Here is a 13,294-nt window from a genome sequence, read left to right on the forward strand (position 1 = left end):
ATTTTCTACTGAATAAAGTAGAAATAAACCGAGGGTGCCATTTAAAAATCAAAAGTTGTGGTGAAACAGGAAGTGACCGAAAACAATTCAATACGTCAATCAATCCTGATTTTTGTCATATACTAACATACCAAATCTCGTTTATTTATCTGAAAAATTAAAACAGTTATAGGGGTGGGCCACTTTTGAGACGTACCCGGTATATCTAAAACTATATACATCTAAAACTCTCCCAGAATGGCAAAATAGCAAATTAGTTTTTTTACCAGCTAAAAAGTTTCTTTGATAATGTGTGTAACACATTATTGCAATATTAATGCATTTTTACCTTATTTATGAAGATAAGTACCGTATGATCGAAAAAATGGCGTCAGTTGGCTTGGAAATGACGATCGATGACATTTCCAATATAATTTTACATATAAAATGACAGCGATCTTCATTTCATAGCCATCGCTGACGCCGTTTTTATTCGATCATACGGCACATTACATTATTTTAGAGTTATATTATATTATTTTTAGAAAACAAGGCAAATAAAATTAAAAATATATATATACAGGGTGTTTCAAAACAAATGCGAAAAACTTCAGGGGGTGATTCCTTGTTCAAAATAAAGGGTAGTTTGCTTTATAAACGTTGGGTCAAAAGTCAACCATTAGGGAGATATCGCGGTACAAAGATGGCGGAAAAATAATGTTTTTATTTTTTATCTTGAAAACGAAAAGAGATAGACTAATGAAATTTTATGGAAGCATTACTGTTATGAAAACACACTTTCTGGTAATTTTTTCACTTTTTTAAAATGAGTGGAAGGGGTTGCAATAAACTACCCCTATCATTCTTGTTAATGAAATTTAAAGAAAAATCTTATCAAACACATGCAAAAAAAAAATAATTTTGATAGTTTAGTTTATTTAGAAACTTTTTTATCTCTTGTGTTTTTTTGATAGAACTCACCGATTTGAAATTAAAAAATAAAATGTAAAGCATTACATGTCAGGACAAAAAACATTTTTAGATAAAGAATCTAGTGGGCAGCTGTAATTTTTTTAGGAAAAAATCTAGTCGGCCGCTGTCACTTTTTAGGATGTTTCTATTATTGTTTTATTTGACATTACCCTACTGCAATACGTTATTATCTAGATGATTATTATTATCATTATTATCACTAGATTCTTAATCTAAAAATATTTTTTGTCCTGACATGTAATGCTTTACATTTTATTTTTTAATTTCCAATCGGTGAGTTTTATCAAAAAAACACAAGAGGTAAAAAAGTTTCTAAACAAACTAAACTATCCAAATTAAAGTATTTGCATGTGTTTGATAAGAATTTTCTTTAAACTTCGTTAACAAGAATGATAGGGGTAGTTTATTTCAACCCCTTCCACTCATTTTAAAAAAGTAAAAAAATTACATGAAAGGGTGTTTTCATAACAGTAATGCTTCCATAAAATTTCATTAGTCTATCTCTTTTCGTTTTCAAGATAAAAAATAAAAACATTATTTTTCCGCCATCTTTGTACCGCGATATCTCCCTAATGGTTGACTTTTGACCCAACGTTTATAAAGCAAACTACCCTTTATTTTGAACAAGGAATACCCCTGAAGTTTTTCGCATTTGTTTTGAAACACCCTATATCTAAAGGGTATCCCATTAAAAAACGTAAGTTTCGGTCATATTTCAAGAATAACAGCTCGCAGCAAAGATCTAGTTACGCCACTAAATACTACGTGAAAAACTCTTTAATAATAGGACTCAGTTTTCACCTTTTGGATAAGATACAGTACGTCTGTCCGTTCTGTAGCTATGGGGTATCCGTGAGAGGAAACGATATTCTCTCGATGTTTTCGTAAAAATTAGACGACGCGTCCCATCAATAAAAATTCGACAAATTTGCAAGTAGCCAATAAAATGAGTGGGCGGAGCGATTTGCGGTGACGTACTCGTCAAGTCGACGAATAAAATATATTGCTGCTTATTTAAATGTTTTTGTCCGCATTCCTTTCATAGACACAGATCCAGCAGACGTACTGTACAAGATACCGAGATACGAAGGGGATCGAAAAATGCAACATTTATACTGTAACTGTATAGTGTATATACTGTATACTAGCGTGTACCAGCGACTTCGTTCACGTCGAATTAATCATTTGTAATGGTGATGATAAAGCAAAGCAAGAATTTCCATTAACATACAAACTGGATAAAAATATTATTATATAACTTGGTAATATTTGAGGGGTAGTTTCATCTCGTTGGAATTTGACTTTCCAAAAATCAGTTTGCAAAAAATAAGCTTTTTACGTCAAGCAGTTTAAGCAGAATCGTGGTTAATCAATTACCCAACTTTTTGGAACACCCTGAATGATTTTTTAAAAAATTTCAAAATATGTAAAAAACCCAAATAAATTATGCCAAATTTTGTCCAAGCGTTTTCCCGAAAGGCTAACCGTTTTTTAAATAACAAATATTGTAATATTTGAGGGGCGTTTTCACCCTCTTGGAATTTGAGATTCGAGAAACCCCTCCTTATCGAACCTCTACACCCCACAGTCAATCCGTTTGCCAAAAATCAGCTTTAAACGTCAAGCAGTTTAAGCAGAATCGTGATTACTCTATGGTCATATTTTATGAAACACCCTGTATAAATTTATAAAAAATCTTAAAATATGTAAAAACAACAAAATAAAATATACGTGTTTAAGAGTTTTTCCGAAAAACTCACCGGTTTTTAAATAAAAAATATTTTAATATTTGAGGATAGTTTCACCCCCTTAGAATTGAGTTTCGAAAAAACCCTTCTTATCGAAGCTCTACACCCCAAAGTCAATCTGTTTTCCAAAAATCAGCTTTTTACGTCAAGCGCTTTGAGCAGGATCGTGATTAGTCAATTACCAGATTTTTCGAAACACCCTGTATACATTTTTAAAAAAATCTTAAAATATGTAAAAAACAAAATAAAATATACGTGTTTAAGCGTTTTTTCGGAAACTTGACCGTTTTTTAAATGACGAATATTGTAATATTTGAGGGGTGGTTTCACCCTCTTGGAACTGGAATTTCGAAAATCCCTTCTTATCGAACCTCTACACCCTAGAATCAACCTGTATGCCAAAATTGAGCTTCTTACGTTGACTGGTTTGAGCAGGATCGTGATTAATGAGTATGTCAGTCACTTAAGGATTTTATATATTAGTATAGATTTCTAGGCAAATTTTTATTACTGTAAACACAACTTCTGACAAGCAGCGTCCGTTTAGGTTTAACGCCAGAAGTGTTTACAAAAAATAACTATTTTATTTTGTAGATTTTTCTTGCAGTGCAGTGGCGAAAAACCCATAAGGATTTTTTTTGGATAGATGAATCCGCCACATAGGTATAGACATTTTTTACAACGAGATTTTTCTGGCAATTATTAATACTCTGCTATAAAAAAAATACTTCCCTGTATATTAATGTCGCATCATCTAGAATTGTACATCGTATAATGCCTTTCCAAGATATATTAACAGTTAACGTTTAGTTGATATCACCATGATCTAAAATTTAAATGAATAATTTAACCACCAAAAAATGTACAATCCTGTTCAACAATATTAATCAATTTAAATATATATGAGAATCTTTCTAGTCTGTTGAATTACCAGGAATATTTTATCCAGAACATGTTCTCTTGTTAAAAATAGGACAAAGCAGAGTCAAAATCCGAATAAGGTCAATATCTCTTTTATCTCAATTAAAAATTGGTTCGTCAACTTTATTATCTGATGTATTAATCTCTAATTAGCAAAAACGTCCAGTTTAATGTGTATTTAAAACAAATGTAGTGTTTTTCTCGTTCAATCAGTGGCGTAACATTTTTTATTACTTTTTTTGTGCCGCACATTAATATTAAAGGTATTCCAATATGATATCCAAGAGAATGAAGCTTTGTGTAAGGGAAATACTGAAGGAAGGAGAACCCGAGTTAGTTACCTATGCGATAGTTATCTATGAGTAGTCTGTTATTTTAATTTAAGCTGCTTTAAATTAAGCTTTAATTAAAGTAAAATAAGCTTTAATTTAAGCTTAATTAATCTCTAACCTTGTAAAATGTCGATAAGCTTTAAACATTATCTCTAGTGGTATATTGTCTTCTATAAATTTGTTTCAGCTGCGTATCACTGAAATAACCTTTGAATAAGAAGACTAAGGAAGGAGCATAATGCTATCCATGTATTCATGCATGGTGGGCGGAAAAAGCACTCTAGGGTGGGTATCCTTGACAGTTCTGTTTGACGATTCATTTGACACATTTGAATTTGATTTGAAATTTTGTGGATTTGTCAGTCTTTACGGAGCTTATTTTATGTTATTTATTATTTATTCTACTACTGATAGTTGTATAAAGGTAGTAAATCTAGATAGAAATTGTGGCAGAACTTAAATTAACAGTGACACTATCGCGATTTATCGAAAAAACTCTAAAATAGTTGGTTGTGTAGCGTGCGGTAGATCTCGGCAAAAAATCGAGTGAAATAATGGAACATACGTCTTGCTTAAAAATAAATTGCATTTATTTAAATTTGCCGCCACATTTGTTACTTTCCTGGGTGGCTAGATGGCGCCACTTCAATATACAGATTACAGATTTCTTTACAAATTTGAAACCGTTTTGAAACTAAAAAATGCATGGGAGTTAGCGTTCTTCTTTAGTGTGTTCTGTGACGTTAATTTGACTTACCTGCTTCAGTAGCGTATTGGATGTTTGTGTTAATAAATACTTATTATAACACCTATTTTTATTAGAATTATATATTTTTATAACAATTTTAATAACTACCAACATTTATTCACAACGTAAAATAAAACATCAAATTATTGAGTCTACCCCACGTCTACCCTACATCATACTTTTACATTTTTTATATAAAATTAGAATGGCACTAATAAACCGGAATTTAAGTCGGCCATATTTGAGGCCCATCGCGGTGTACCTAAGATTTTTGATATGCTCCTTCCTTAGTCTTCTTATTCAAAGGAAATAACAAACCCGGGCAAACTATTTTTTGGATTTGGAAAGCAATGATCTTTCAGTCCATTCTTTAAGCACTTCAAAATACCACTAAGTGAGGGCATTGGGAATTTTATTTCACGCAGAACAAAAATAGAAAGGAAAACTAAACGGTGGCAAATCGTACATCCTTAATAAACCGCACTAAAAATGATGAAACAAACTGGATAGTTTTTGATAAACACCTTTTTGTTAAGAAACAGACAAATCGAAAGCTAAAATTTACCTTTTCTTACCTCTTTTATAAAAAGGTAAACTAAAGTGGAGGAGGAACAGGAAACAGGAAGTTTAATTACCATCTTTGTTCTTATTTTGCGAGAATATTTGAAATTAAAGTAGCGGTAATTTTTGGTGCATATAAAAGCTGCCCCGAGAGTGGAAAGAGCATGCTTAATTGTTTTAGCGTTTATGCGTAGGTTAAGGGTAGTTTTTTCCATAACCTGGAATTGATTAGGTTAGGTTTGGTCAAGACAACGGCCTAAGACACTCGAAAAAATTTCGCAGCATTTACGACCGAGAGAAATCCAAAGATTTTCCATGATTTAAGTAAGAACAATCCTCGGATTATCACGGGTTTTTTAACAGGACACTCTCTAAAAAGAAGTATAAAAAAGACTCAAAGTCTCCCGGTTTCAACGTTTATGTTAAATTAAACAGTGACACGTGTTTCGTTCATACGAGCATCATCAGACAAATACAATAAAAGTCAAACCACACACACGTTCACATTTTACATATTAAAACAACACTAAAGAGTGTTGTTTTAATATATTTCAAATGTATCACGACACCCGGTGTGAGCGGGTCATGGTTTGGTTGGTTAATGTCTGGGAACGCACGGTAACTTTTTTTGTCAGATGTATTCTCGGCTTTAGATGCTGACATAAAAAATCTTAATCAGTTCCCTGTGCCCTTTACCTACACCGCTGGTACCACATATTATCGCTCCGCAGCATCAACGATGACAGAGAGAGAAAAAGAAGTCGATGGTCATCATCGGCGGCGTATCGCGTGTGAGCAGCATACCGGCCAGCGGCCGCGGCTTTCCCGGAAACCGCTTTGTTCCGTACTTCCGGACGCCAAGGCTCCGGGAGCATCTGTCACTTCGCATCTCCGCGCTCTCACAGTTGCGAGTACCATCCGATTGGGGCCGTACCGTGTTACACACTTTTTCGTTATTGGAAATTGCGTTATTAAAAAAAGTAGTGCGCTTGGTTATAACTCACGACGGATAATACTTGGTAAGTTTCCCATCTTCTTTTACACGTTTTTATTAGTTTCGCCCATAAAATAATTAACTAGAAAGAAGTGTCAACTCTGTGTTAAATCGTGGAAACACGATACGCCACCGAAAGCCTTCGTTGTCGTCTGGAGAACTAATTTTCCAATTGACAGGTTGACATGATAAGGACATGATGGCTTAATTTTCATTTCCGTTTCCGGTTATTCAATGGCGGGCTCTCTTTCAGTTCAAATGTATTTTGTATTTTATCTTTTCATAAATAAAACCAAAAAATAATTTATTCACATATATTTATTTGAAATATGGAACAACGTGACTAAATAAATATAAAAATATAGAGGATTGTATTGTTTCAATACCAATTAGTTAATTATATGTACTTTTAACGTAAATTAGTAAGGTATAAGCATGACTTACAGTAATTTGTAAATAAACACACAGGTAACATTAATATATCTGCATGACTTCAAGGAGAAAACGGACACAGGGACATGAAAACGGGAGCCTTATACAAAAACCTGGCTATACCAAAAGGCATCCTGAAAACAGAAAAACAAATTTTTTATACTAAAATTAACAATGTAATAATATCAATATTAAATTTATTTAATATTGATATATTAGGTATAAATTATAAATATACTGTTTAAAAAGCAAGCGTCCATTATTCCAAAGAGACTTGGCTTATAAATCAAAAAGCAACAAAAGAGACTTTTTAATCGGATAACATATTCAAATTATAATTACAAAATAATTATAATTGCTTCTACAGCCCTCCATTCAGTTCAATACAGTAACATCTTTTTCTCAGATTATCAGTCCGATTTATTGCATTATTGATAATAAATCGCACATACTGGAGATAACCGTAATGTTGGCTATAGTTAAAAATGATCTTACCTTGTTGTAAATTGTTTCTATTTTTCAAAAAATCGCCGATCAAAGAGGTGTTAACACCATTTTCTTTGCATCTAAAAAATGTAAAAACTGTTTATTTACTACCTATTTTTCATATTCATGGGACATACCTATTACTGCATGAAACGTCATTTTCTCCAGGATTCTTCATGTAATACATATTTTATATACTTTATTACCTTTATAAATTATAAATTTCAGCCGAAATATTAAATTGAACTTTCAAAACGAAACTAAACGGAATGAATTAAAATGGCGTCGAATATTTTCGAATTTGTTCTAGAACAAATCTGAAGTTGTCTCTGAAACTGAAATCTGTCAATTCTAAACTGTGAAGTTAGACAAGAGTTAAGGCGGGTTCTCACTTGTCAGTTTCGCTGACGCAGTCTGACTGATTCATTATCAATGAAAAATAAAAATCAACGATTGTATTCACACGTTTCATGTTTTGCTACATTCAGTATTCAGTTGGTCCAAACATTTTAACGTGGTGATTTCGCAGACATGAAAATGGTTAAAACAAAATTGAAACCAGGTGTTCGCGAAGTTTGTTTACAATTAGCAAATGAATTACAGAATATTCTGGTGAATCAGAAAAGAAGAAAACGTTTTTTTTTAAAGCAGATACGTCTACAAGAAACCGTTGACGTTCTATTTTAACAGAACGTCAACGGTTTCTTGTAGACGTATCTGCTTTAAAAAAAAGCGTGTTCTCATAATAGTTTGAATTTAAATATTTTAAAGAGTTTTTTTTTCTTTATTCTTTGAATTTTTTTTGGTTCCGACGATAGACTTTCCGAAACGTTAAGCATTTTTTTCTTTGTTAAGCCAATTTGTATAACTGTAAACATAACTTCTGACAAGCAGTGTCCGTTTAGGTTTAACGCCAGAAGTGTTTACAAAAAATAACTATTTTAAATTCTCATAGCTTCTCCCTGCTTGAAGATAGTTATCACCCACTAAACAGATAATTTTATCCCTAATATTTGTAGATTTTCTTGCAGTGCAGTGGCAGAAATACCCATAAAGGATTTTTTTGGAGATATATATTAAAATAATTAATTAACTTTAACTTGTAAACTGAACAAATCACGAAAATGTAGTTCTCACGCTTCAGTTTCTATTCATTATTCGATAATGATCAGTCAAAAATGAAAAAAGTAGAACTGGTTTTCACTTTAACTGAAAGTACGAATTTACTGATCATTTAACATGAAAATGTGTTCTGACGTTCATTATTTGTTCAGCATCACTGAATCAGTCAGACTGCGTCAGCGAAACTGACAAGTGAGAACCCGCCTTTAGACAAAAACAATGCTGTCCTTGTCTAGGCGGCCATACTTGTCGTGAGGAGAATGACAGGAATGGCACTAATGACTGTTTCCAATTTTCCTATTTCACTGTCACCCCCCTGGTTTCGCCTAGTGATACATGAGCAAATGCATATCATATATATATAAGGAAAAATAGTTTTAATCAAAAACGTTTTTGCCTAAAAACTGTTTCATGTGGTGCCTCAGTGCAAATTAAATGGCTAACGCACACTGATTAGTCTCTAGATGTAAGACAGGTTTAGTTTTATGTTATGTTAAAATATTTTTAGTCGCATCCCGTTCTGTATCTGATGCCGTGGATGTTTAATTGTAAATAAAATATTTTATGTACAACCACATATGTAATACTGACATTACTGACTTTTAAAAAATTTGAAAGTGTCAAATTATCTACATTTCTTTCTATTTCGCTCACTCATTTCCTTCACTCGGTTTTTCTTATTTCTCGCCTCGTTTAATTAAGCAAAATATATTTGTAATATCTTTATTAAATGTTTATCTAACATCAACAAAAATAAACAAGAGGATTAACAATAATAATTCAAGATTTTAATACATTTATTTGTTGAAGGTAAAAATGCTAGACTTCTTTGGCTTAAAACCTACATTCTGGCGTTTTAAAAAAGCAACGAGTTTGTGATATTTTGATATGTCAGTCTTTTCCCTTAATTCTAGCATTGTCCGTATCATGCTGTACGTAGCCTGAAGAGTAGATGGATTTTTCTGCCTTGCCATGTCGCTAAAATATGCCGTCAATACTGTCTCCGAAGAAATATTCTTAGCATTTCTTTCGGCACACCATTTTTCGTATACATCAATGCTATTTCATATCGTCCCCTACTTTTTCCCCGAAGTAAACCGGCTATTTTTGCAGCTTCTGTAAGTTCTGGTGGAGTACCAATATTAAAGTACTCTTCATTATCAGAACTTTCCGACAACATTCTGGTTTTCTATGTTATTAGTCATGGCCGGAACAGCGATTTTTTAATAACAGGTACAAGCTGTTCCAGTTGCAAAAGATACCTGTTCCAAGAAAAATGTTCCAGTTCCAAACTGTTCCAAAACGAAAATTAATACCGTACTTGCGTCGTTCTGATTCAGTGAGAACTACTGGGGATTTTTCTGTTTTCTCTAAATTTAATCTACTATCTATGTTGCTATATTACCAAGATATAATGTTTTTTAACTAAAAATTAAAAAAAACTATCAAATTTTCGAAAAATATAAACTTTTCAAAAACATGTTTTTCCCAAAAAAACTCATGAGAATCGAAATATACAACCCCTAAAAATATGTGCACTTAAGATCCACCCTGTATAAGCACTAATGAATATAGATTTATAATTTTGTTATATACTTAAAAAGTAAATTCTTGGAAGGGTTTAATTTTTTTTAATATCTACTATATTTATAATACAAAACAATAACCGACTGTTCTTACTCTGTATTTTTCAAAAAAAAACTATAATGCGATAATTATATTGCATTTGGCAACATCGCCAGCATTTTTTTATAATAAAAAATGTTCCTTACCTATTCTGTTTCTGTTTACATTAAAAAAATAAAATATTTAAAAAAATTATTATAAATTTAAAATTTATAATAAGAATTTAGTTGAATTTTAATGAAATATTTTAAATAATGGCAACAGCCACACTTGTTTTTTACGCCCCTGTATCCCGATAACACCTGAACGGTCGCGTCCGCTAGACTTGGCTAGACTAGCGAAACCGATATACGACCTCGATTATCAACCCAAACCAGTTCTTTTTACTTAACTGTTTCAAACAGTTCCAAGTTCCTAACTGCTCCAAGCCCTAAACTGTTCCAGGTCGCAAACTGTTCCAAGTCTCAAACAGTTCCAAGTCCCTAACTGTTCCAGCAGCAACTGTTCCAGTCCCTAAACTGTTCAGGCTCGCAAACTGTTCCAGTTCAAACTGTTCCAAGTCCCACTGTTCAGGTTGGGACTTGAAACAGTTTAGGGCTTGGAACAGTTTAGCGCTTGGAACAGTTAGGGACTTGGAACTGTTTGGGACTTGGAACAGTTAAGTACAAAGAACTAGTTTCAGTTGAGCAACGAGGTAGTATATCGCTTTAACGACGCGGTCGCTTGGCGTTATATTATCGAGATTGAGTGCGAGTGTACTAATATAGTGCATAGATATAGTGTTGGGAAAATTCGAATTAAATAATATGACTAATTCGATAGTAAATTAAAACTAACTAATTCGAATTATCTTTTTCGATATAATCGAGATAAAAATTAGTAGTATTTTATATTTATCTGTGGTAACCGAATTACTCAAAAATTATGGAGTCTAAAAGCCCTTTTTAAGCCCTCCATATCAAAAATCTTAGGTACACCGCGATGGGCCTCAAATATGGCCGACTTAAATTCCGGTTTATCAGTGCCGTTTTAATTTTATTTAAAAAATGTAAAACTATGAAGTAGGGTAGACGTGGGGTAGACTCAATAATTTGTTATTTTATTTTACGTTGTGAATAAATGTTAGTAGTTATTAAAATTGTTACAAAAATATATAATTCTAATAAAAATAGATGAGTTATAATAAGTATGTATTAACACCAGCATTAACACAAACATCCGATACGCTACTGAAGCAGGCAAGTCAAATTAACGTATCAAAATTCTTTGACATCTAATCTTTGACAAGTAGTAAATAAAAGCTAAAATGCAAGAAAATATATAATTTAGTTAATTTAAGTGAATTTCATAAATGATCGGTTTACTACACGTATGTATATTATATAGTCACTTACTAGCGAAAAGTTGTTCCATTATTTCACTCAATTTTTGCCGAGATCTACCGCACGCTACACAACCAACTATTTTAGAGTCTTTTTCGATAAATCGCGATAATGTCACTGTTCACTGAATTTAAGTTCTGTCACAATTTCCATCTAGATTTACTACCTTTATAGAACTATCAGTAGTAGAATAAATAATAAATAACATAAAATAAGCTCCGTAAAGACTGACAAATCCACAAAATTTCAAATCAAATTCAAATGTGTCAAATGAATCGTCAAACAGAACTGTCAAGGATCCCCACCCTAGAGAGCTTTTTCCGCCCACCATGCATGAATACATGGATAGCATTATGCTCCTTCCTAGTCTTCTTATTCAAAGCAAATGAACATAAAAGATAACCTCTTATGGACGAATACGAATATTAGTAATTAGTATAGTACTCTATTAGTAGTATTCTTTCGTTCTGAACGAACTGAAAATTTTCAGTTAAACTGATTTATAAAGGGAATCGACAAAGAAAGGAACGATCCGATATAGAAAAATCCAGAAATCATTGTTATTTCCTATACCACGTAGGAATAAATTAGTTTAAGTGAAAATTTTCATTTGTTCAGAACGAAAGAATACTACTATTATTTGGTTCATTTCCATCTCACCCAAATTTCACCGAACACCTGCCGAACACTAAAATTAATTTTCTTCTTTTATCTAAATAATTATTGATTGCAACTGATAAAATAAAAAGAAATACGAACCCTGTACGAACCGCACGTAAACAAGGACATACTTATATCGTTTTAGAAGAAGCTTTTATTTTAGATATGAGCTTTTCAATAGGAATTGAAACAATCATAAACCGGCACTTTTAAATTTAAAACTTTAAATTATGGTTTAATTTATTAAACGGCTTCGGCACAGTTAATAGAATACATTGAATAAAGAATATTTTTTTTTTATTTTTTATTCAGTGATAGAATATAGCTATGGCAATGGTTCAGATTTGTTTAAAATAGCCCCTAGACGAACACTAGCTGGGACGAATTTATTTTTAGGTTAAATTTATAATACTACTAAATAATTCGAATTATTAATTCGATTGTGAAATATGAATTATTACTAATTATTCGATGGTGAAAATAATTCAATTATTCCCATCACTACATAGATGTAAAAAAAACAAGGGTGACGGTTTTCGCAGCGTTGCCGATATTTGATATATTTAATTAAAATTCAACTAAATTTTTATTATAAATTTTAAATAGGAAATCAATATTTAAAAATAGAGAAAGAAAAGAATATCTAATATTTACTATTTAATATATGATAAATAGTAAAATACATATATAAAATAAAAATAACTTACATTCCTAGATAATAAAAACAAGCGGTTCCTTTGTCGGTGTGTATACATTTTTTACGCCGAGTTTTTTTGAATGTAAACAGAATGGGCGAAAAGAATTTCTTACCATTAAAAAAACGTACTGGCGATGTTGCCAAATGCAATATAATATATAATTATCTAATTTTGAAAAATACACTATTAAGAATCTAGTATCACAAATATAGTAGATAACATAATTTAAACAATTCCAAGAATTTATTTCTTTAAGTATTTAATTTAAGTTGTGGTGGTTTAAAACAGCTGGAACAGTTGGAACTGGAACTGGTATAGGATAGCACATAAACCTGTTCCAAGCCAGTTCCAAAACAAACCTGTTTCGAAAATAACAGATCCTGTTCCAAAGCGTCATCACTATATGTTATATAAATTCGAGAAAGCGAACGGGAAATTCAAAACTGTCACTTAGTTGTTTGTTTTGCTGTTGAAGGTTTGCGCCATAATAACCACTGGTAATATTGCTTCCCTTCGAAAAAAAATTTAATAAAAGACCAAAAAAATTTTACCCGGAACAAAAAAGTTTTTGACTAAAGCAGTCCCAAGTAGCATCTATCTGACTTTGAAATA

At 32.0% G+C, this 13,294-nt stretch overlaps 1 protein-coding gene across 1 annotated transcript in view; it reads left to right on the forward strand.

The window, feature by feature from the left end:
* The first annotated feature begins 6,206 nt into the window (after nucleotides 1–6,206).
* Nucleotides 6,207–13,294, forward strand: part of LOC115890446 — a 66,805-nt gene continuing 59,717 nt past the window's right edge. Inside the window, exon 1 of the mRNA XM_030910675.1 lies at nucleotides 6,207–6,301. The gene's annotated coding sequence lies outside the window, so the exon portion shown is untranslated. The remainder of the gene's footprint in view (nucleotides 6,302–13,294) is intronic.

This window comes from Sitophilus oryzae, unplaced genomic scaffold (genome assembly GCF_002938485.1).
Source record: "Sitophilus oryzae breed Bouriz unplaced genomic scaffold, Soryzae_2.0 scaffold_864_pilon_pilon, whole genome shotgun sequence".
NCBI classification, from domain to species: Eukaryota; Metazoa; Arthropoda; class Insecta; order Coleoptera; family Curculionidae; genus Sitophilus; species Sitophilus oryzae.